General features: G+C 41.2%; 1 pseudogene; it reads left to right on the forward strand.

The window, feature by feature from the left end:
- The first annotated feature begins 419 nt into the window (after positions 1-419).
- Positions 420-23,608, forward strand: LOC115202527 (major histocompatibility complex class I-related gene protein-like; annotated as a pseudogene).
- Positions 23,609-25,099: the final 1,491 nt, after the last annotated feature.

A 25,099-nucleotide genomic window follows, 5' to 3' on the forward strand; every position in this document is an offset into this window, starting at 1 on the left:
CGCCTCAGAGTGGGGTACTGTCACACCAGCCTTCGCTTTGGCTCCCCCTCCTGTCCAGCTCAGGCGTTCGGGATCGCCGGCCTTCTAGCTACTGCCGAACATACTGCTGGCAAATGCCCTTTCACTCATCAACCCTGGACTTGTCTCGTCGTCATTACACACTCCTGGTTCCAATCCCCACTCTATCACTGTATATATGCTCCCTCTGCCATTTGTCTTAGTCGGTCATTGTAAATATTACTTGTTTTCCTGAGAGGAACCTCTCCTACTATTTCCTGAGTACTTTATATTTTTCACTTTGGGTTCGCCCTGTGCCTCTATGGTGCTTAAATAAATTCAGTAGTTCTAAACCTGCTTCCTGCCTACTCCTCTCTACACTAGTGACAGTAACTGGGAGAAAACAACCTTAGGATATCAAAATGGAGGTAAGTAATTTATCAAAATGAATTCTTAGAGAATAAAATAAAATAAAAATATTCTCAGAGAATAAAATGTTTCTTTATAGTCCGCATTGGTGTGTCAAGATAATGGTCAAAATAAAAAAGTTGACCTATCAAAGAATGGAATAAAGTGAAGCGTAAGATAACTCAAAGGGCTAGTTTATATCAGTTTAATCTGGGGATAATGTGAGTGCGCATTATGACTGACCAGGTTTCAAACTTGGCTCATATCCAAAACACAAGCCTGCAGTGTTAAAGCCAAGGTAGTAGCTCTAACATGAGTCTTCAGTGGCTGTATCACTTAGTTATCACTTTTGCCTTATTGGCAAAGTGCTCCATCATGCTGGAAAAGGCATTGTTCGTCACCAAACTGTTCCTGGATGGTTGGGAGAAGTTGCTCTCGGAGGATGTGTTGGTACCATTCTTTATTCATGGCAGTGTTCTTAGGCAAAATTGTGAGTGAGCCCACTCCATTGGCTGAGAAGCAACCCCATACATGAATTGTCTCCGGATGCTCTACTTTTGGCATGACACATGAACTGATGGGTGCGCTCACCTTGTCTTCTCCGGACAAGCTTCTTTCCGGATGCCCCAAACAATCGGAAAGGGGATTTATCAGAGAAAATGACTTTACCCCAGTCCTCAGCAGACCTGTACCTTTCGCAGAATATCAGTCTGTCCCTGATGTTTTTCCTGGAAGAGTAGTGGCTTCTTTGCTGCCCTTCTTGACACCAGGCCATCCTCCAAAAGTATTCGCCTCACTGTGTGTGCAGCTGCACTCACACCTGCCTGCTGCCATTCCTGAGCAAGCTCTGTACTGGTGGTGCCCCGATCCCACAGCTGAATCAACTTTAGGAGACGGTCCTGGCGCTTGCTGGACTTTCTTGGGCGCCCTGAATACTACTACTACTATTACTATTACTACTACTATCACTACTACGACTACTACTACTACCACTACGACTACTACGACTACTACTACTATTACTATTACTACTACTACTACTACTATTACCACTACAACTACTACTACTATTACTATTACTACTACTACTACTACTACCACTACAACTACTACTACTATTACTATTACTACTACTACTACTACTACCACTACGACTACTACAACTACTACTACTACTATTACCACTACGACTACTACTACAATTACTATTACTACTACTACTACTACCACTACGACTACTATTACTATTACTACTACTATCACTACTACGACTACTACTACCACTATGACTACTACGACTACTACTACTACTACTACTACTACTACTACTACCACTACGACTACTACTACTACCACTACGACTACTACCACTACTACTATTAATATTACTACTATGACTACTACTACTACGATGACTATGACTACGACTATTACTATTAATATGACTACTACAATGGCAACGACTATGACTACTACTACTGTTACTACTATTACTATTACTATTACTACTACTACTACTACCACTACGACTACTACGACTACTACTACTATTACTACTACTATCACTACTACTACTATTACTATTACTACTACTATCACTACTACGACTACTAATATTACTATTACTATTACTATGACTACTACAACAGCAACGCCTACGACTACTACTACTGTTACTACTATTACTATTACTACTACTACTACAACGGCAATGACTACGACTACAACTACTACTACTGTTACTACTATTACTATTACTACTACAACGACTACGACTACTACGACTACGACTATTACCATTACTATTACTACGACTACTACAACGGCAACGACTACTACTACTACTACTACTACTATTACTACTATTACTATTACTACTACAACAACTACAACTACTACTACCACTACTACGACTACTACAACGACAACGACTACTACTACTACTACTACTGTTACTACTATTACTATTACTACTACAACAACTACGACTACTACTACCACTACTACGACTACTACAACGACAACGACTACTACTACTACTACTGTTACTACTATTACTATTACTACTACAACAACTACGAATACTACTACCATTACTACTAGTAGTAGTAGTTGGTGGTTGGAGACATCCCTCTAGTGGTGTGGGGGCTGTGCTTTGGCAAAGTGGGTGGGGTTATATCCTGCCTGTTTGGCCCTGTCCGGGGGTATCATCGGATGGGGCCACAGTGTCTTCTGATCCCTCCTGTCTCAGCCTCCAGTATTTATGCTGCAGTAGTTTATGTGTCGGGGGGCTAGGGTCAGTCTGTTACATCTGGAGTATTTCTCTTGTCTTATCCGGTGTCCTGTGTGAATCTAAATATGCTCTCTCTAATTCTCTCTTTCTCTCTTTCTTTCTTTCTCTCAGAGGACCTGAGCCCTAGGACCATGCCTCAGGACTACCTGGCATGATGACTCCTTGCTGTCCCCAGTCCACCTGGCCGTGCTGCTGCTCCAGTTTCAACTGTTCTGCCTGCGGCTATGGAACCCTGACCTGTTCACCGGACGTGCTTGTTGCACCCTCAACAACTACTATGATTATTATTATTTGACCATGCTGGTCATTTATGAACATTTTAACATCTTGACCATGTTCTGTTATAATATCCACCCGGCACAGCCAGAAGAGGACTGGCCACCCCTCATAGCCTGGTTCCTCTCTAGGTTTCTTCCTAGGTTTTTGGCCTTTCTAGGGAGTTTTTCCTAGGGAGTTTTTCCTAGCCACCGTGCTTCTTTCACATGCATTGCTTGCTGTTTGGGGTTTTAGGCTGGGTTTCTGTACAGCACTTTGAGATATCAGCTGATGTACGAAGGGCTATATAAATACATTTTATTTGATTTGATTTACTACGACTACTACAACGACTACTACTACCACTACTACTACTACTATGACTACTAATACTACTCTCTACATTGACCATGTTTTTCTTGATGGACATGAGACACAGCTGATACACTCCCACTGTTCTCAATGTAGCGTGCTACATCGGCCATCCAAGCAGCATGTTAGTGAGGCAGCAACATGCAAGCCTGGTGTATTTAGAACTTTCCATACAATTTGAGTCTTCTTCCAAGAAAAACCTGGTAATGGGTGTACTAAGGTAGCTACTAGGAGTTGAGGTAGCTGTGCAGTATACCACACCTCTCCATGTTATGCGCATGTTTCCTGTTTCACTGGTCAGGTTAAGAATGGCCCATTCATTCATGTAGTCTGCTGGGCTTTCATGTGGCTCTGAAACACGGACCAGGCAAATATTCATAACATCCCATGTTAACAGAGCCTGTCTGTGTGTGCTCCAGCCCTCCGACGTGCAGGCTCACGCACGGTGCTCATGCACGCACGCACGCACGGTGCTCACGCACGGTGCTCACGCACGCACGGTGCTCACGCACGCACGGTGCTCACGCACGCACGGTGCTCACGCACGACCAGGGAAATAATCAGGAATGGCACCCCACCTCTGGCTTTGAAAAAGGTTAGCCAGCTACCATTCCCCCATCAACTCTGAAGGCTTACAACAATAATGTACACACGTGTGGGCGCGCGCACACACACACACACACACACACACTCCCCATTCTTCTATCACCAGTACCGTTAAGTATGAGAGTTTTACATAAATAAACCCAGATCTTTTCCTGTAGCTCCAGTTACATGGGGAGGATAGAGGGGGTTAAAGTGCTGGAAGATGGTTTGATTTAGATATAGTTGGAAAGGGGTGAGGAAGGAGAGTATTGTTTAGATAGATGGTATTTTGGGGATTGACCAAGGGAAGTATTGCTTAAACAGTGCATTCGGAAAGTATTCAGACCCCCTTTTTCCACATTTTGTTATGTTACAGCCTTATTCTAAAATGGATTAAATAAAAAATGTTCCTCACCAATCTACACACAATACCCCATAATGACAAACCGAAAACAGGTTTCTTAGAAATGTATAAAAAAAACTGAAATACCTTATTTACATAAGTATTCAGACCCTTTGCAATGAGACTCAAAATTGAGCTCAGGTGCACCCTGTTTCCATTGATCATTCTTGAGATGTTTCTACAACTTGATTGGAGTCCACCTGTGGCAAATTCAATTGATTGGACGTAATTTGGAAAGGCACACACCTGTCTATATAAGGTCCCATAGTTGACAGCGCATGTCAGAGCAAAAAACAAGCCATGATGTTGAAGGAATTGTCCGTAGAGCTCCAAGACAGGATTGAGTCGAGGGACAGACCTGGGAAGGGTACCAAAACATTTCTGCAGCGTTGAAGGTCCCCAAGAACATAGTGGCCTCCAACATTCTTAAATGGAAGAAGTTTGTAACCACCAAGACTCCGCCCGGCCAAACTGAGCAATCGGGGGAGAAGGGCCTTGGTCAGGGAGGTACATAACTTCAGAGTTCCCCTGTGGAGATGGGAGAACCTTCCAGAAGGGCAACCATCTCTGCAGCACTCCACCAATCAGGACTTTATGGTAGAGTGGCCAGATGGAAGCCACTCCTCAGTGAAAGACACATGACAGCCTGCTTACAGTTTGCCAAAAGGCACCTAAAGACACTCAGACCATGAGAAACAAGAATATCTGGTCTGATGAAACCAAGATTGAACTCTTTGGCCTGAATGCCAAGCGTCCCATCTGGAGGAAACTTGGCACCATCCCTACCTACGGTGATGGGCTTTGCAGAGAAGAATGGGAGAAACTCCCCAAAAACAGGTGTGCCAAGCTTGTAGCGTCATACTCAAGAGTCAAGACTGTAATCGCTGCCAAAGGTGCTTCAACAAAGTACTGAGTAAAGGGTCTGAATACTTATGTAAATGTGATATTTCAGGTTATTATTTTTAATACATTTTTTAAAAAATCTTAAAACCAGTTTTTTGCTTCATCATTGTGGGATATTATGTGTAGATTGACAAGGAAAAAAACTATTTGGAATAGAATAAGTCTATAACGTAACAAAATGTGGGAAAAGAATGCACTGTATATAGTTTTAGGGGATTGAGAAGGGCAACGAGAGCTCGGCATGGAAGAGATAAAAGACAAGAAGCAAAGAATAGGGCTCTGGTCCAAAGTTTTTAAATCTGTAACATTTCAGTCATACAGTCATCTCAAGGCAGCTGTCACGTCCTGACCATGGTAAGCTGTTATTTTCTATGGTAGAGTAGGTCAGGGCGTGACAGGGGGGTTTTCTAGTTTAGTTTTTTCTATGTTATGTTCTAGTTTTTGTATTTCCGGCCCACAGTCCGGAACCTCCTGAGACGGCCCACAGTCCGGAACCTCCAGAGACGGCCCACAGTCCGGAACCTCCAGCGACGGCTCCCAGTCCGGAGCCTCCAGCGACGTCCTCCAGTCCGGAGCTTCCATCGACGTCCTCCAGTCCGGAGCCTCCAGCGACGGTCTGCAGTCCGGAGCTTCCATCGACGTCCTCCAGTCCGGAGCCTCCAGCGACGGTCTGCAGTCCAGAGCCTCCAGCGACGGTCTGCAGTCCGGAGTCTTCAGCGGGGGTCTGCAGTCCGGAACCTCTAGTGGGGGCCTGCAGTCCAGAATTTCCAGCGGGGGTCTGCAGTTCAGAACCTCCAGCGGCGGTCTGCAGTCTAGAACCTCTGGTGATGATCCCCGGTCCGGGGATGCAAAAGTGGAGGGATCAGCGGGTGGAGCGGGGGTTACACCCCGAACCAGAGCCGCCTCCTCTACTGGAGGATTCGCTGGATGATAAGGTTCTGTGTACTGCACCAGAGCCGCCATAGACACTTGTTACCCTCCCTACCCTCCGTTTAGTTTTTTTGTTTTGTTGTTTAGTTGCATTCGGAGTCTGCACCTTTGGGGGGGGGGGGGGGTACTGTCACGTCCTGTCCATGACCATGGTAAGCTGTTATTTTCTATGGTAGAGTAGGTCAGGGCGTGACAGGGGGGTTTTCTAGTTTAGTTTTTTCTATGTTCTAGTTTTTGTATTTCTATGTTGGGCTTTGTTTGAGATTATCTCCAATTAGAGGCAGCTGGTCATCGTTGTCTCTAATTGGAGGTCATATTTAAATAGGTGTTTGTCCCACCTGGTTTTGTGGGAGATTAATTTTGAGTAGTGTATGTTTCACGTCTGCGTCACGGTTTGTTGTTTTTTGTCATTCAGTTTATTTATGTATTGCATAATTTCACAGTATAAATAAAATGTGGAGCGATACACACGCTGCACTTTGGTCCTCTCATTCCTACGACAGTCGTGACAGCAGCTAGGTAATACAACTGCACATCAGTCATAGTAAGTCAAACTTTCCTCAATAAAGCAGCTATCAGCCAAGTCAGTGTTACTAAGGGAAGAAAAGTGCTAGTGTTAGTGCAAGAAAGGCAAGTATAACTTTAAGTTGTTATTTTCTAAAAATGTTTGGTGCACAATATAGGGAATAGGGGTGCCGTTGAGATTCATGTGTTCTTTCTCGTGAATCCAGTATTCCAGGTGATAGAAATGAAATATTATTCTGATTAACTGACTCAGTGAGGTGTTGTGACTGGTTTTGTACCCTGGAACACAACGTGAGGCAGTGGTACAGTGATAAATGACGTCCTCCTGTGATTACCTGTTCCCGTCAGGTGAGTCCCCTGAGATCGGTCTGAGAAAATACCAGCTGTTGTAGTGACTTTCCTCTCTGTGTGTGTCCATGTATTTTATTAATGTCAATGCATATTAAGCCTATTCAGACATCCATAACTACATAATTATATTGTATCCTGTCATTAATTTGATCCATCCATATTCATACATTGTAACATCTGCTTTAACAGCTGCCAAACACTACTGGTTGGTTGCTTTCTTTGGATGATTATAGTAAGCTTAGGCCGCTCTAATGCTTCTTGATGCCTCTTCTTAGCTCTAAGTACATTTCTGAAAACTACTAGTATGTTAAACTTATGACACAAACTAAGGAATATTGGGATGTTAGCTCCAGGTAGAAGTTTCCTTTCTCTAAAAAGTTGCCCTTAGGCATAGATCTAGGATCAGTTTACCTATTTCCCACAAAACTGACCTAAGATCAGAATCAAGGGTTACCCAGATAGCACATAATGTTCTGAGAACCATATATATCTTAGAGCGTGGTTGTCCTATCGTTATTTTGCATACAACCTTCCCACATATTTCTGGGAATGGCGCAGGATAGTTGCTTGGCATTGGTACATTCTTAGCACATTTATACGGAACTTGACAAGAAAACGTTACATTCTTGGTATTTTATTACTTTAACATGGTTACATGTAATTTAAATTTTATTAATGTTCTATGAACATTCTCCAACTGGTTTGACATTGGGAATGTTCTAAATTAGTTCAGAGAACGTTAAGAAACAACGTTCTTCTGTAGGAATTTCAGTACTTCAACGTAACGTTTCCTACAGGTTTCCTTGTGGTTCTATTTAAAGTCATGTTCTCAAATTGTTCTGAGAACATTACGAAAACTTTCCATAAAAAACATAAGAAAACTTTAGTAACGTTCTAAGAATGTTATTTAAAAGAGAGTGGCTCGTAATCCGTGACCAGATCTTTTATTTCTGAGGCTTCATGTCCGGGAGTGAGCAAATTCTCACAGTATATTGCAGGAATTTGATTTCATGCCAAAACCGGATTAGATACATAGCTCGTTAAATCAGAGTTCAATGCCAAAAAAAATTAAATTCCCAAAGTCACCAAAAAAAATAAAATAAATATTTTGTCATGAGTTCAGTACCATTTGCTTGATTTTTGCAGACCCTTGACTATGGTGTATCTTCATTAGCTAGCTAGCTAACGTTAGCATGCTAGCTAGTGTTAGCTAGCTAGCCAGCGCTAGCTACCTAGCTAGCAAGCTCCAGTCTAGTCCAATGGAAATCAATGGAAAATGCTGGCTGCGTAGATGACCAAATCAAATCAAACATTATGTCACATGCGCCGAGTACAACAAGTGTCGACCTTACCTTGAAATGCTTACTTACAAGCCCTTAACCAACAGTCAAGTTCAAGAAGAGTTAAGAAAATATTTACCAAATAAACTAAAGCAAAAAATAATAAAAAGTAACACAATAACATAACAGTAACGAGGCTATATATAGGGGGTACCGGTACCGAGTCAGTGTACGGGAGTACAGGTTAGAGGTAATTTGTACATGTAGGTAGGGGTGAAGTGACTATGCATAGATAATAAACAGTGAGTAGCAGCAGTGTGGAGGGGGGGGTCAATGTAACATTTGATTAATTGTTCTGCAGTCTTATGGCTTGGAGGTAGAAGCTGTTAAGGATCCTTTTGGTCCTAGACTTGGCACTCCAGTACTGCTTGCAGTGCGGTAGCAGAGAAAACAGTCTATGACTGGTGACTGGAGTCTTGACAATTTTATGGGCTTTCCTCTGTATGCGAATTGGAGTGGGTCTAGGGTATCCGGGAGGATGCTGTTGATGTGAGCCATGACCAGCCTTTCAAAGCACTTCATGGCTACAGACGTGAGTGCTACGGGCGGTAATCATTTAGGCAGGTTACCTTTGCTTCCTTGGGCACAAGGACTATGGTGGTCTGCTTGGAACATGTAGGTATTGTAGACTCAGTCTGGGAGAGGTTGAAAATGTCAGTGAAGACACTTGCCAGTTGGTCAACGCATGCTTTGATTACATGTCCTGGTGATCCATCTGGTCCCGCGGCTTTGTGAATGTTGACCTGTTTAAAAGTCTTGCTCACATCCGCTACCAAGAGCGTTATCACACAGTCAATTGCTTACCTCGAAGCGAGCATAAAAGGCATTTAGGTCATCTGGTAGGCTCACATCACTGGACAGCTCGTGTCTGGGTTTCCCTTTGTAGTCCGTAATAGTTTTCAAGCCCTGCCACATCCGACGAGCTTCAGAGCCGGTGTAGTAGGATTCAATCTTAATCCTGTACTGACACTTGTTTGTTTGGTTCGTCTGAGGGCATAGCAGGATTTCTTATAGGCGTCCAGATTAGTGTCCCGGTCCTTGAAAGCGGTAGCTCTAGCCTTTAGCTCAATGCGGATGTTGCCTGTAATCCATAACCTCTGGTTTGGATATGTATGTATGTTCACTGTGGGGACGACGTCGTCGATGCACTTATTGATGAAGTGTCACGTTCATTTGTAGAAACAGACCAAGGCGCAGCGTATGTTGAGTTCCACATAATTTATTAATAGTGAAACTTAAGCAAAGACGAAACAAATAAAGAATAAACAAACTGTGATGACAATGCAGTGCTAACAGGCAACTAAACATAAACAAACAATATCCCATAACCCACAGGTGGAAAAAATGCTACTTAAGTATGATCCCCAATTAGAGACAACGATACCCAGCTGCCTCTAATTGGGAATCATACAAATCACCAACATAGAAAATGAACCTAGAACCCCACATCGAAAATATAAACTAGAACAACCCCCCAGTCAGGCCCTGACCTACTCTACCATAGAAAAAAAAAGCTTTCTATGGTCAGGACTTAACATGAAGCCAATGGCTAAGATGGTATACTCCTCAAAGCCATTGAATGAATCCCAGAACATATTCCAGTCTGTGCTTGCAAAACAGTGCTGTTGCATAGCATCCTCATCATCTGACCACTTCCATATTGAGTGAGTCACTGGTACTTCCTGCTTTAGTTTTTGCTTGTAAGCAGGAATCAGGAGGATATAATAATGGTCAGATTTGCCAAATGGGGGGCGGGGGAGAGCTTTGTATGCATCTCTGTGTGTGGAGTAAAGGTGGTCTAGGTTTTTTTTTCCTCTGGTTGAACAAAAATTTGGTAAAACTGATTTAAGTTTGCATGCATTAAAGTCCCCGGCCACTAGGAGCACCTCTTCTGGGTGAGAATTTTCTTGTTTGCTTATGGCCTTATAGAGTTGGTTGAGTGCGGTCTTAGTGCCAGCATCAGTCTGTGGTGGTAAATAGATGGTTATGAATAATATAGTTGAGAGCTCTCTTGGTAGATAGTGTGGTCTACAGCTTATCATAAGGTAATCTACCTCAGGCGAGCAATACCTCAAGACTTCTTTAATATTAGACATCACACACCAGCTGTTATTGACAAATAGATACACACCCCCACCCCTCATCTTACCAGAAGTAGATACTCTGTTCTGCCAGAGCATTGAAAATTCCTCCAGCTCTATATTATCTGTGTTGTTGTTCAGCCAATACTTGGTGAAACATAAGATATTAGAGTTTTTAATGTCCTGTTGGTAGGATAATCGTAATCATAGGTCATCAATTTTATTTTCCAATGATTGCATGTAAGCAAGTAGATTTGATGGCAGTGGGAGTTTACTCGCTCGCCTACGGATTCTCAAAAGGCAGCCCAATCCTCTTTCCTCCGTCTTTTCATCTCGCAAATGACGGGGATCTGGGCTTGTTACTGCGAGAGCAGAATATTATTCTCGTCGGACTCATTAAAGGAAAAAGCTACTTCCAGTTCTTGGTGAGTAATCCCAGTTCTGATGTAGAGAAGTTATTTTCAGTCATAAGCAGCAACATCATGTACAAAATAAGTTTAAATAATCAAGTTAGCACAATTGGTTACGGGCATGTAAAACATCAGCCATCCTCTTCGGGCGCCACTTTAAGTGGCGCAGTGGTGACAGTGACGTCCATATGAGATTAATATTAAATCAAATCAAGTTGTATTTGTCACACGTGTCAGATATAACAGGTGTAGTAGACCTTACTGTGAAATGCTTATTTACAAGACCTTAACCAACAATGCAGAGATTTATTTATTTGTAAGAAAATATTTGCTACTAAAATAAATGCAAAATTATATAAACTTAAGTTTTTAAAAAGTTATGGGGGTACGGGGGTACGGGCAAAAGTCAAAGTTCAAGGGTACAGGTTAGTCGAGGTAATTGAGGTCATATGTACATGTAGATACAGGTAAAGTGACTATGCATTGATAATAAACAGCAAGTAGCATTAGCGTAAAAAAAGGGGGTCAATACAAATATTCTGGGTAGCCATTTGATTAACTGTTTTGCTTGGGGGTAGAATCTGTTAAGGAGCCTTTTGGACCTAGACTTGGATCTCCGGTACCGCTTGCAATGTGGTAGCAGAGAGAACAGTCTATGACTAGGGTGGCTGGAGTCTTTGACAATTTTTAGGGCCTTCCTCTGACACCACCTGGTATAGAGGTGCTGGATGGCAGGAAGCTTGGCCCCAGTGATGTACTGGTCCGTACTCACTACCCTTTGGAGCTACCCTCTGGAGTCAGATGCTGTGCAGTTGCCATACCAAGCTGTAATGCAATCATTCAGGATGCTGTGGCCTTGTGAATGTTAACCTGTCTAAAGGTCTTACTCACATCGGCTATGGAGAGCGTGCTCACACAGTCATCCGGAACAGCTGGTGCTCTCATGTATGGTTCAGTGTTGCTTGCCTCGAAGCGAGCATACTAGACATGTAACTCATCTGGTAGGCTCACGTCACTGGGCAGCTTGCGGCTGGGTTTCCCTTCGTAATCCATAATAGTTTGCAAGCCCTGCCACATCCAACGAGTGTCAGAGCCATCGTTCAGAAATACCAAAGAAAATACTGTTTGATAAGCTAGCTTAGTTAGCTAGCAAGGTATACCAGTTATCAGAGAAGGCTAGCTAGCTTTGCATGCATGGCAGGACCAGTGTTGTCAAAGATGATAGACTGTCTGGTGTGTTCACATTACAACCAGGATGGACTGCTCTATGGGATACAAAAACATCGGAACATACACAGATGCAGCTCTCATGCAATGATCTTTTATTAGTTGTAGTTAATAACACTAAGTACACATAAATTCACATAGCTATGAGCGAGCATGTTGTAAACTGTAAAGTAGCTAGCTTGTCACGTCCTGACCATAGTAAGAGGTTATTTTCTATGGTAGAGTAGGTCAGGGCGTGACAGGGTGTGTTTTGTGTTTTTCTATGTTTTCTATTTCTATGTTTAAGTTCTAGTTTTTCTATTTCTATGTTGGGGTTTTTGGGGTTGATCTCCAATTGGAGGCAGCTGGTCCTCGTTGTCTCTAATTGGAGATCATATTTAAGTAGGGGTTTTTCTTCCTGGGTTTTGTGGGTTATTATATTTTGAGTAGTGTTTGTTTCTCTCTGCGTCACAGTTTGTTGTTTTTGTCATATTAGTTATTTATGTTTTGCAAAGTTTCACGGATTAAATCAAATGTGGAACTACAACCACACTGCACTTTGGTCTGCTCCTTTCGACAGCCGTGACATAGCTAGATGTGTCATCTCCATTAGCTATACATCCTGCTATCGCATAAAAAATGCATATGACAAAAAATCTCTCAATACATTGCATATTTAAGTGATAATGACAGAGAAGTCAGTGTTTTGAGGATATATTGGTATGGGTGTTGTTAGGAAGTTGAGAGCCGGCAGACCGTGCCAATATATCCTCCAAACACCGGCTTCAAGGGCATTATCACTTTTATGCAATGGCTTACCAACATATTCAAATAATGATTGACATATTTTCATAAAAAATTTATTTTGATGAATTTATTCATACTATTTCATCCTTCCAGAAGATATAGTCCCAACACAAAGCCCAAGCCAGCTGGTCGTCCTTCTATTATCGGTTTGATCGCCAGAGATGCAACCCAGTAGCTCTGTTTTTTTGTTCTGTATCTACGGTATGGACGCGACCCAGTCGTTCGTTCTAAATGTTCCATTGCCATACTGGCTGGCAATGTTCTTATCCCTTGCTTGCTAGCTAGCCAACTACGGCTAATTTATAGTCACATCAAAAAGAGCAGGCAGAATAATAGCAAAGTAGCTGCATTTGCACTTGTTTAAGCTGTTTTCTAGTGACATTTATTTGGATACATCCATAACAATGCGCTAACGAGGCGTGATTTCACCTGGCATAGAAAATTTGCTCACTCGTCAGGACACTGTTGTTCAGAGGAGCTAACCAACAACACAGCTAACAGTCACTTCAAACTGAAGCTGGAAAGACTGCAAACTAGCTGCACTTTGTTTAGTTTTACCTTTTTTCAATTTACGTTTCTTTGTTTATATCCATAAAAACGCCAGCTGATTCATGATTTTGACTGACTGAGAAACGCTGCCAGTCGTCCAGACTCACGACATGTTCATTACTATGGGACAGCTGGAGATAGAATTGGAATATTGAAACAATGTTGCAAATGTTGGAGTCAGACAGCAAGGTTTATACAAATCTCAGCTGTTGAAAACTAAATGTTAGTCTAAAAGAAATGTGAGGTAATGTCTTGATGCTTTTTATAGTACAGATTAAGTTTATAAATAGCATAGCTGGGTTGATGAGACAGTGGATTGCACAGTCAGATGGAACAGAGTAAATAGGCATTTTAACATCACAGATTTAGCCGGTGGTAACTTGTGGAATAGACACCACCTGGAATGCAGTTTTAACCAATCAGCATTCAGGATTAGACACACCCGTTGTATAATAGTCCACATTTTCTCTGACATTTGGCTTGTAGTTCTGGCACAGGAAAAAAGTGGAGACTGTTTTCAGGGACCTACCAGATCACAACAAACAGTGAACAATGAGGGGGATATAAAAATGATGGTTATGGAGAAATCAACCATACAACCACTAGGTGTCATCGTATACCCAGAGATCAAATTGATTTCAAGGGTACTTGATAGAGTCCACTAAAATCAAATCAAATGTTATTCGTGACATGCTTCGTAAACAACAGGTGGAGTAGTTTTTAGGATGATGCTAAGACACTGCCCAAACAAAGTCTGAGCCAGGAGTAAAATCAACTCATAAAAGTTTGCCTCAGCTGGTAATCACGACAGCTTGGTACCGCAAAGAAAAATAGTGAAGATGCTCAATGACATTGTTGCAAATGATGGGGAATAACCTATCGTGATGAGGCATCAACAGTTGTGCACGCTTTAGTCAAAAACAGGGAATATGACTGTACATCAAATATTGCAATGGTAAAACGTTTGACATAATTTTTGCCTGACACGATCACTAATTCTTTGCTAAAATGTTGGCATGCATAAAGTTATTTTTTTTACCAATTCTAATGGTTGTTAAAAGCATAATTTGTATAATATTAGCGTTATATCAACACACTCCTCACTCCCGTTTAACATCTCTAAATCACTTTGGCAGAGTTCGAACCAAATCACTTGCATAAAACGTTTGAAAGGTCTATCATTTTCATCAAACACAATCAAAGTTTAACATGGGCCCTAGATGCCTTCAATTGCCCAACTTTTTTTAGTGTGTTATTGTGCACCAAAGACATAACTTGAAACAACATGATGTAGGTTAATTAAATAATCAAAAGAAAAATGTGATTATTTATTACCCTATGTGGTTATAAGTATTTAGGCATATCATGTGAAATATAGGTCATGTTAAATCATTTTCAAAAGCGCAAGAAATACTGTTGCATGTACAGTAGGTCTAGATTATTTATGGGTTGATCACATAGAAATATCAAAACATTCTTTCAACAACTCCAAAGCAATTGCATGTGGCGAGGGAACCATTGACTCACTGCTTTTTTCTACTATCAAGACACCTGCTGGCAACTCTTAACTGGTTAGATCACCTCATGATATGTTCTAAATATCTGTCGACTAGTTGGGTCTCTTATGACTAAAGGCTTCATGCATAGCTTACATTTTTCCCCATAAGAGTAGGAGACGGAGTAAATGTCTCTATTCTCAGCACTTACGCCAAATGTTCTACTCTGAGACACTTTGTGAATACGGGCCATGGGTCCCTATCCATAAAGCATCTCAGAAAATGTCCAAGGCATCCTTTTCTAAGACTTAAACTTTCACAGGAAAGACTGTGAAGATGCTCAGTAGGCAGGTTTCCATTGACCCAGGTTTATTCAACAAAAGCAATGATGCAATAAAAAAATATTGCGACATGTGTAATGAAAACGGCAGATATAGGATACATTTTCTAAAGATCGACACCATTTTTATCCCTTTCGAAAGGGGTGGATTTTTCTTCTGTCCAACTTTCTTTATTGCGAGAAATGAAGATGGAAACAGTGTTTTCGAATAAATGATGACTGCCAAATCATTTTGAAGGTACGTGGGGAACGTGATGTCACCTCAATTGATTGGACATGATTTGTAAAGGCACACGCCTGTCTATATCAGGTCCCACAGTTGACAGTGCATGTCAGAGCAAAAAGAAGCCATGAGGTCAAAGGAATTGTCCGTACAGCTCCGAGACAAGATTGTGCCGAGGCACAGATCTGGGAAAGGCTGCCAAAACATTTCTGCACCATTGAAGGTCCCCTTTATGGTAGAGTGGCCAGATGGAAGCCACTGCTCAGCAAAAGGCATATGACAGCCTGCTTAGAGTTTGCCAAAAGGCACCTAAATACTCTCAGACCATGAGAAACAAGATTCTCTGGTCTGATGAAACCAAGATTGAACTCTTTGGCCTGAATGCCAGCGTCACGCCTGCAGGAAACCTTGCACCATCCCTACGGTGAAGCATGGAGGTGGCAGCATCATGCTGTGGGGATGTCTAGATCGAGGCAAAGTTGAATGGAACAAAGTACAGAGAGATCCTTGATGGAAACCTGCTCCAGAGTGTTCAGGACCTTAGACTGGGGCAAAGGCTCACCTTCCAACAGGACAACGACCCTAAGCACACAACCAAGATAACGCAGGAGTGGCTTCAGGTCAAGTCTCTGAATGTCCTTGAGTGACCCAGCCCTAGCCCGGACTTGAACCCGATCTAACATCTCTTGAGAGACCTGGAAATAGCTGTGCAGCAACACTCCAATCTAACCTGACAGAGCTTGAGACGATTTACAGAAAATAATGGGAAACACTCCCCAAACACAGGTGTGCCAAGCTTGTAGCATCATACCCAAGAAGACGATGCTGTGATCATGTAGTACCCAAAAAAGTGTTATACAAGTCAAAATATATTTTAGATTTTAGATTCTTCAAAGTGGCCACACTTTGCCACGATGTAGTGTACATGCAAAAATGTTCTGTATTAGCTGATATCCAGTATCTTAACCAGAAGGAGAATCTAGTGACCATGTGTATGAGGTCTATTTATTATTGAAAAGACTTTACAGTGTCTGTGTTGTATTGTAAGTAGTGTATGTTACCCCCAGGCTGTACAATAATACCTTTATTACAGAATATAAAATGTAGCCTAATCGATTAATGCTTTGATTCATGTTAACTACAACATTAACTAAAGCAATGTCAAGTATACCTTAACTTCTCTCAGGAACTTGTTTATCACTGTGGAAGAGAGAGAAATCTGACTCTATTTCACTCCATTTAAGACTGGCATGAGTATTAAACTAAGGTGAATGTTGTATGTATTATAAACAATGAAACAGTTTTAGGATAGGAAGCCTTTCGTGGGTAATGAATCTGTTGGATTGTAGTCAGTACCATGAAAGTCCTGTTCTGTTTAATGTACACGGCTTGTTTTAAACATCGTTTCTTTGTGTCACTTTTCCCCAGTCAAATATTCAGGAAAAAATGTCCACTTCAAGGCTGGACCACAGCATATGGTTTTTTGGTAACTGCGTTCCAAATTGCACCCTATTCCCTAAATAGTGCACTATGAGCCCTGGCTAAAAGTAGTGCCCTATATAGACAATAGGGTGCAATTTGGGATGCAGGTATAATCACTGGCTTAAGTCAATTAAGAATAGGGTGTAATATGAGGTGGCTCTGGTTAAAATGTAATACACCATACAAGGAATAGGGCATAATTTCAGATGGCCCTGGTCAAGAGTATTTCATTTTTACATTCAGTCATACAGCAGACACTCTTATCCAAACATCATGGCTTGGTTTTTTTCTCTTACATGCACTGTCAACTGTGGGACCTTATATAGACAGGTGTGTGCCTTTCCAAATCATGTCCAATCAATTGAATTTACCACAGGTGAACTCCAATCAAGTTGTAGGAACATCTCAAGGATGATCAATTGAAACAGGATGCACCTAAAATCAATTTCAAGTCTCATAGCAAAGGGTCTGAAAACTTATGTAAATAAGGTATTTCTGTTTTTTATTTTGTATAATTTTGCAAAGAATTCTAAAAACCTGTTTTCGCTTTCTCATTATGCGGTATTGTGTATAGAGGGATGAGGAAAAAACATTGTTTTATCCATTTTAGAATAAGGCTGTAAAGTCAAGGGGTCTGAGTACTTTCTGAATGCACTGTATGTATTTTTTTGACTGACAAATAAAAACTGTACAGCGGCAATATGATGAATGGAAAGAGACATTGTTACAAAACACCAAAAAGTTGAATGACATTTGGAGATTGCCAAACCTTTGATACTGGCTAAGCCTACAATGTAGGGAAGGATGAGTTTTCTGTTTGTTGAGATTGGCATAGTCTATTTATTGTGGGGTTGAAAACGCAAACCATGATATTGAAGTGCCCGAAGTCGGTATGTTTTGTTTATTGGTTGTGTGGAGCATTGGCACTGAAATATTGTTGGTGGATTTTAGTTTTTTGCATATATTTTATCTAATTATAAATATGGCATCAAAATGTTGAAAATCTGATTTCCCCTGTCTGATCATTGTCTGCAACCGGCTGTCTTAGTGGAGTAATCAAACAGGCAGGGAGGGTGAGCTTGTCTGTGGAGGTTGGCGAACCATCTGGCCCATAGCCCTGCTATGGGCCAAGTCAAAGTCAATATCCACGTTTATAAACACAGAGTCACTACAGTTAGTTATTTGTGGGTGTAAACATTATTATGAGTTAATTCTATGAGGGGGGAAGGTGTTACATTTATTTTACAGAACAAAGGGGAGGGTCATGAGTTGGACCACCTTGAGTTGGACCAGCCCCTCCCTCCAGTAAATTTCAATCTGTCTCTAATATACTTTTTGGACAATGATGGAACTTTGTCAATTTAGCTCAATTCACAATGAAAATATAACTGCTGGAGCACCTACAGTATGAGGGCATACACAAAATGTGTGAGTATTCAGTTACCCAGCTAGCACATAATGTTCTGAGAACCATATGTTTCTTAGGTGGGAATTTCAGTACTTCAGCATAACGTTTTCTAATGGTTTCCTCATGGCTCTATTTAAAGGTATGTTCTCAGAATGTTCAGAGAACATTAAGAAAGAATGTTCTTCTGTGGGAATTTCAGTACTTCGGCATAACATTTTCTGCATGTTTCCTCATGGTTCTATTTAAAGTCATGCTGTTCAAAAATGTTCTAATAATGTTATTTAAAAACAAATTCTGTTCTCAGCCTCAACAAAACTCTCTCTATCCTCTATCTTGATAAGTGTGTTCAGGTATCTGAGCATTAGGCATTGGTCCAGATTTGCATTTATATACAGTATGTGCTACAAATTTGCATATACCAGTGAGTGAAGTGGGTGAGAAAAGAAAGGTGGTTCCTTGCTGTACTGAAGATTTTACTGTGGCTATTCAAGAAAGAAGTAGGGCCTAGTATCGAGTATGATGCAGGACTTTGATTCCTGAAAATCAAGTTGATTTCCAATGGAAGAGAGCTTTGGTGTGTAGGGTCGTTTAAGTTTTGGTTGATGGTGATAATCTGTCTGTATCAGATAATGAAAGAGCTGACCTGTTGGGGAAGACATTTGCTAATGTACATAGAGGGGTAACTTTGAACAAAGTGTACAAGCAAAGGAGGCGTGAGGTTTGAAATGCTCATACTAATGTGTATAAGAAGAGGGATATTGTTGACTCTTCTTTGGATGCTGATTTTACTTTGCATGAGATGTGATTAGCCCTAATAAATAGACTGTGAATGTATAGCACCAGGTTATGATAAATTATGTTATGCAATGTTTAAATCCTAAATATTCTCCTGGGATTATTTAATAAGTGAAAGGGTTATTTATACCTTCTGGATGGGAACATGCAGTTATATGACCTTTTCTAAAGCCTTGGATCCTTTGAGATGTGGAGATATGTCGAAGACTAACAGATGAACTCTTAGTATACTCTGTTGAACTGTTGGCGATAGTAGCTGCCCTCCAGTGGCTGGAGGAAATTCAACCAGTCAGAATTGTTGTATGCTCAGATTCCCTGTCTGTATTGAATAGTTTATCATCTGGCAAATCTAATAGGAGTTACCTAGTGTTGGAGGCATTAATGTTGTTATGGAGAATCGAGAGATAATTCTGGGCATTTCTGCTGGGTCCCAGCCCCTTCGGGAGTGGGCAGGAAGGAAATAGTAGATCAGGTAGACAAAAGAAAACAAGATATTGATATTTATGTGCCACTGGGTAGAGGTGAGGCCAAATGTAAGATTAGAGACATTATGATAGAAGAGGTGGGACTCATCTATATGCCTCACAAAGAAAGCTTGGTGGTCCAAGATTAGGAAGGAAGAGGTGTTTTTTGCTCAGTTGCATCTTGGACATTGTACTCATCATTATATCTGGTTGGCAAGTACACACATGGATTGTGTATGGTTGATGAAACAGTGAAGCATGTGTTACATTTACATTTTAGTCATTTAGCAGACACTCTTATCCAGACTGACTTACAGTAGTGAATGCATACATTCATTTTTTATTTTTTTTATTTTCATACTGGCCCCCCGTGGGAATCAAACGCACAACCCTGTTGTTGCAAACACCATGCTCTACCAACTGAGCCACACGGGTGTTGATGTATTGTTGTAAAGTACTGGTTTGTGGAAGACAGGGAAAGATTGATGTGTAGAGTTATTGAGGTAGGACGGGAGTGGGGATGTGAAATGGGTTTTGGGGAAAGGGGGCGGTTTTATAATAGTTAGTAGAGCTCTAGTACAGGATTAGATAGGAGGGTTGAGTTTCACGTAATGTTTGTTTCTTTATTCATTTAGTCTGTAAACTGTGATTGACTACACACTCCAGTACAGTACATGGTGGCATGCACCTCTAACGTTTGTTTGCAGACCACCATAATATTAAAGAAGAAGGTAAGCGAAAGGAAAAGTGTCAGACTCACTTGAGAGTTGGGAACTGCTACACGAGGCTACTGCAAAAGTAGTGAACATTTCTAGATCATCGACAAACTGTCTATCTTTTTGTTTGTTCTTTCGTTTTCCACCATTGTCAATGCAGGTAAAATGGACAATCTACTTTCTCTCATTGAAGATAAATGATGTCATAAAATGTTAAATCTAGAGTTTGGGACTATAAGGTTCTTTCTGCATTTTTGTCGAAATGTAGTTATTGGCATAGACTTGTTATGTTCAATGTTCTCTACTTAGATAGTACTCTAAATATCCTAATTCATGATGTTGAGTTCAAAAGAATACAAGATCAGAATTGATGACACCAGGCAGCTGCACAGATAGGGCTCTATCTGTGCAGAGCACATGCCCCTTTGCCCTTCCAGTGTCCTTTTGGGTGGTGGTATAATTTCCCCAAAAATGTTAATTTTTTATTTTTCAAGTTTTGTCATCCCACTGCCCGCAAGCTGGTTGTGCCTGTTGATCTGCCCTGTACAGAGCTCAGCTCGCATGTGTGATCGGTTGAATCTTTTCTCAAGTCTGCCCTGTACAGATATTGCCACATCCGGTATCCAAACATGCATGGCTTGAGAAATACGGTCACCGGTCGATATCAGCAGTACTGCCATATCAGCATAACATTTCATTATCACTTGATAAAATGTTTTATGTTTTATTTCTTTAACCTTTATTTAACTAGGCAAGTCAGTTAAGAAAGAAATTCTGATTTACAATGACGGCCTGCACTGGCCAAACTCTGGGCCAATTGTGTGCCGCCCTATGGGACTCCCAATCATGGCTGGTTGGGATACAGTCTGGATTCAAACCAGGTTGTCTGTAGTGACGCCTCTATCACTGAGATGCAGTGTCTTAGACCAAATCAAAGTAGATTTGTCACGTGCGCCGAATACAACTTACAGTGAAATGCTTACTTACAGGCTCTAACCAACAGTGCAAAAAAAAGGTATTAGCTGCGCCACTTGGGAGCCCATATTTGATTTAGCCTACATCAATATTCAGTCTGGTTGGCTGATACTCACAGCAGAGAGAGGCAGAAAGAAAGAGTTAAATCACAATCAGTGTAAAATAAATGGAGCTAGCTAGCTAGCAGAATAACATCAATGATCCGCTGATAGCCCACCCTCTTTCCTCATGTCAATCACGTCTTTAGGAGGCACTAACTAGCTTAATTACATTTTGTGATGATGAGTGAGTGTGTTTTTTCATTTGGAGCATGTGCCCCTGAAAAGTCTGTGCATGGCCCTCGCTGACACCATTCAAACCAATGAGGGTTTGGAGCTTTAAAGACAATTATCTCAGAATCATCTTTTTGCAGATAGAACCTTATAGTCCCAAGAGCTCAATGTCCATAACTGTTCATAATATCACTCCTCTCTCAGGTCTAGGATCACATTCTCTGTGAGCACTTGCGACATACATCATCGGAGAGACGCCTTTCCCTGAGTTTACGGTTGTGGTGATGTTGGATGATGTTCAAGTGGGTTACTATGACTCCAAAGATAAACTGTCTGTCTACAGGGGATTTAACCCAACAAACAAAATATATGATGACCTAGCTCAGGAAGGACATTCTGTATTTCAAACTATGTACCACGGTATGAAAGAGAGAGCCTTTCAGCTAAAACACCACTATAATCTCACAGGGGGTGTTCAAGTTCAGCAAAGAATGGCTGGCTGTGAGATGTTAGACAATGGTGAACCAGCCATGATCATGTATAAGGAAACTTTCAATGCCATTTATACAGATCAAACAGTAATTTCTAACACAACACATTTTACATATGATTCTGGGAAACTACTACTAGGATGGGATGATGCAAGATTTCAAAAGAACACTTTCTATTAATGTTCACCTTCCCAGGTGCATCAGAACACAGAAGACTCTCCTGAAGAGAGAGAAGAACATTGTGATGCATAAAGTTCCTCCCAGACTCAGGTTGATAAAGAAAGAGGTTTCTGGAGGGTTTCAAGTGAGCTGCCTGGCGTTTGGTTTCTACCCCCGCCACATCAACCTGACCCTGCTGAGAGACGGCCAGCCAGTGGCAGAACAGGAGCTGACAGGGGGGGAGGTGCTGCCTAGTGGAGATGGGACCTTCCAGCTGAGGAAGAGTCTGGAGGTCAGTACTGAGGAGCTAAAGAAGAGACACAACTACACCTGTACTGCCTCTCACCTCAGTCTGGACAACAAGCTGGATGTCAGTTGGGAGTCTGGGGCAGAGAGAGTTCACCTGTCCACCCTCTCAGTTCTACTGATGATGCTGCTGATTCTTATTCTATTGGTCATATTCATTTGTGTCAAAAGGAGGAGACGCACCGCATCAAAGGCATTGTCACAACTTGCAAACGTTGATGCAAAAGTGGCGGAGGAAATGAACCTTTCTTCAGATTCTGCAACATAAAGGGACATATCATAATTTACTGGGTGGAGGGAGGGGATCCAAAAGGGAGGGTTGTCAAACTTCTTATTTTTTGCTTTGGGGAGGTTTTTTTATTGGGCACAGGGGGGGATATGCTCTATTGGGTAAGTAAAGGAAACGAGCTCTAGTAAACTAATATTGTTTGGACTGCGGACTGTATTACTGTATTGTATTGTATGGACTGGAATTACGCACCTTTTTCAAACCATGAACCTAGGAGAGAACATGCATTTCCGGTGCAGGACATGCGGCCTGCAAAGTTATAATTATAGGCTATCAATTTGATTTTAATGTTGAACTATAATAGGGCCTGTTTTACATTTTTATAATTAGTAGGCTGATGCATGCATACCTTTCATAATGTTTCCCCTAATGTTGTGCAACATGCCGACCTTTCATAATGTTTCCCCTAATGTTGTGCAACATGCCGACCTTTCATAATGTTTCCCCTAATGTTGTGCAACATGCCGACCTTTCATAATGTTTCCCCTAATGTTGTGCAACATGCCGACCTTTCATAATGTTTCCCCTAATGTTGTACAACATGCCGACCTTTCATAATGTTTCCCCTAATGTTGTGCAACATGCCGACCTTTCATAATGTTTCCCCTAATGTTGTGCAACATGCCGACCTTTCATAATGTTTCCCCTAATGTTGTGCAACATGCATATTAGCCTGTGTTCTTTTTCCTCGCTTTCAACAGTTAAATATTTAGTTGTCCTGAACTTCATCATTGTAATGACATGATTGAATAATACAGGACTAGATTAAGATGCAGATGGCTTTCTTTTCTCTTCATGAAGATTGGCTGGTTACGGGTCTGAACAAATAACTGCTATAGCCTACAGCCACCCCGAGTTCTCTCTTCTTTCAAACTCCCCAGCCTGTGGCCGTGAGTTCTATTGGCTGCTGTATTTAACATTCAGCCAACAAGAGCTTGCATCCATCCAGCTTCCAATAATGTATTAGTATAAGAAATGCTAAAAATGAATTATTCCCGCAAGCTATTCTGGTCAAGATTTTCCTGGGAGTCCAAGAGCTAAGAAGCGTTTTTGAAGTAGAGGGGCCAACGGAGTGCATGGTGCGTATTGCGCAAGAAACAGGCTATAAGTTGGAACCTTACGCATAGGCCATCATTCATTAGCTACATATAAGGATAATAACTACATTGAGGTGACGCCCAAAGCCACATGGAGATGTGTAAATTAGAGGCCATTTAGTCCTTACATTACTGTAGCATATGCTGCAGCAAATAGTGACCACAATGAAAATAAGTCCCGACTTCATTGTGCAGTCCCAGTCATATACAGTGTAAATAAGGTATTTCTGTTTTTAATTTTGTTTAAATTTGCAAGAAAATGTTGCTTTGTCATTATGGTGTATTGTGTGTAGATTTGTATTTATTTAATCCATTTTAGAATAAGGCTGTAAAGTAACAAATGTGGAAAAAGTCAAGGGGTCTGAATACTTTTTGAATGCACTGTATATATATTTTTTACTGTAAAATAAAATCAATCAATTGATCAATCAATCCAAACTGTACAACGGCAATTTGATGAATGGAAAGAGACATCTGTTACAAAACACCAAAGAGTTTAAAGACAAGGTAGGGAAGGATGTGTTTTCTGTTTGTTGAGATTGGCATACTCTATTTATTGTGGTGTTGAAAAAACGCCAACCATGATATTGAAGTGCACGAATTCGGTATCTTTTGTTTATTGGTTGTGGGGTGCATTGGCACAGAAACCTGTTGGTGGATTTTTTTGTGTGCATATATTTGATATAATTATTGTCTGCAACAGGCTGTCATTATTTTTATGACACCTTGAGTTGGACCAGCCCCTCTCCCCAGTAAATGTAGTCTCTAATATTATTTTATGACACCTTGAGTTGGACCAGCCCCTCTCCCCAGTAAATGTAGTCTCTAATATTATTTTATGACACCTTGAGTTGGACCAGCCCCTCTCCCCAGTAAATGTAGTCTCTAATATTATTTTTGGACAATGACAAAACTTTGTCAATTTAGCTCAATTCACAATGAAAAGATGACTGCTGGAGCAGCTATGAGGGCAGACACAAAATGTGTGAGTGATTCAGTTACCCAGCAAGCACATAATGTTCTGAGAACCATATGTTTCTTAGAGCTTGGTGAGAGCATGGTTGTCCTATGGTTATATTGCATACAACCTCCCACAATGTCCTGGGAATGGTGCAGGATACTCAGCTAGCACATAACGTTCTGAGAACCATATGTTTCTTAGGTGGGAATT

The sequence above is a fragment of the Salmo trutta genome, chromosome 12 (assembly GCF_901001165.1).
Source record: "Salmo trutta chromosome 12, fSalTru1.1, whole genome shotgun sequence".
NCBI lineage: Eukaryota > Metazoa > Chordata > Actinopteri > Salmoniformes > Salmonidae > Salmo > Salmo trutta.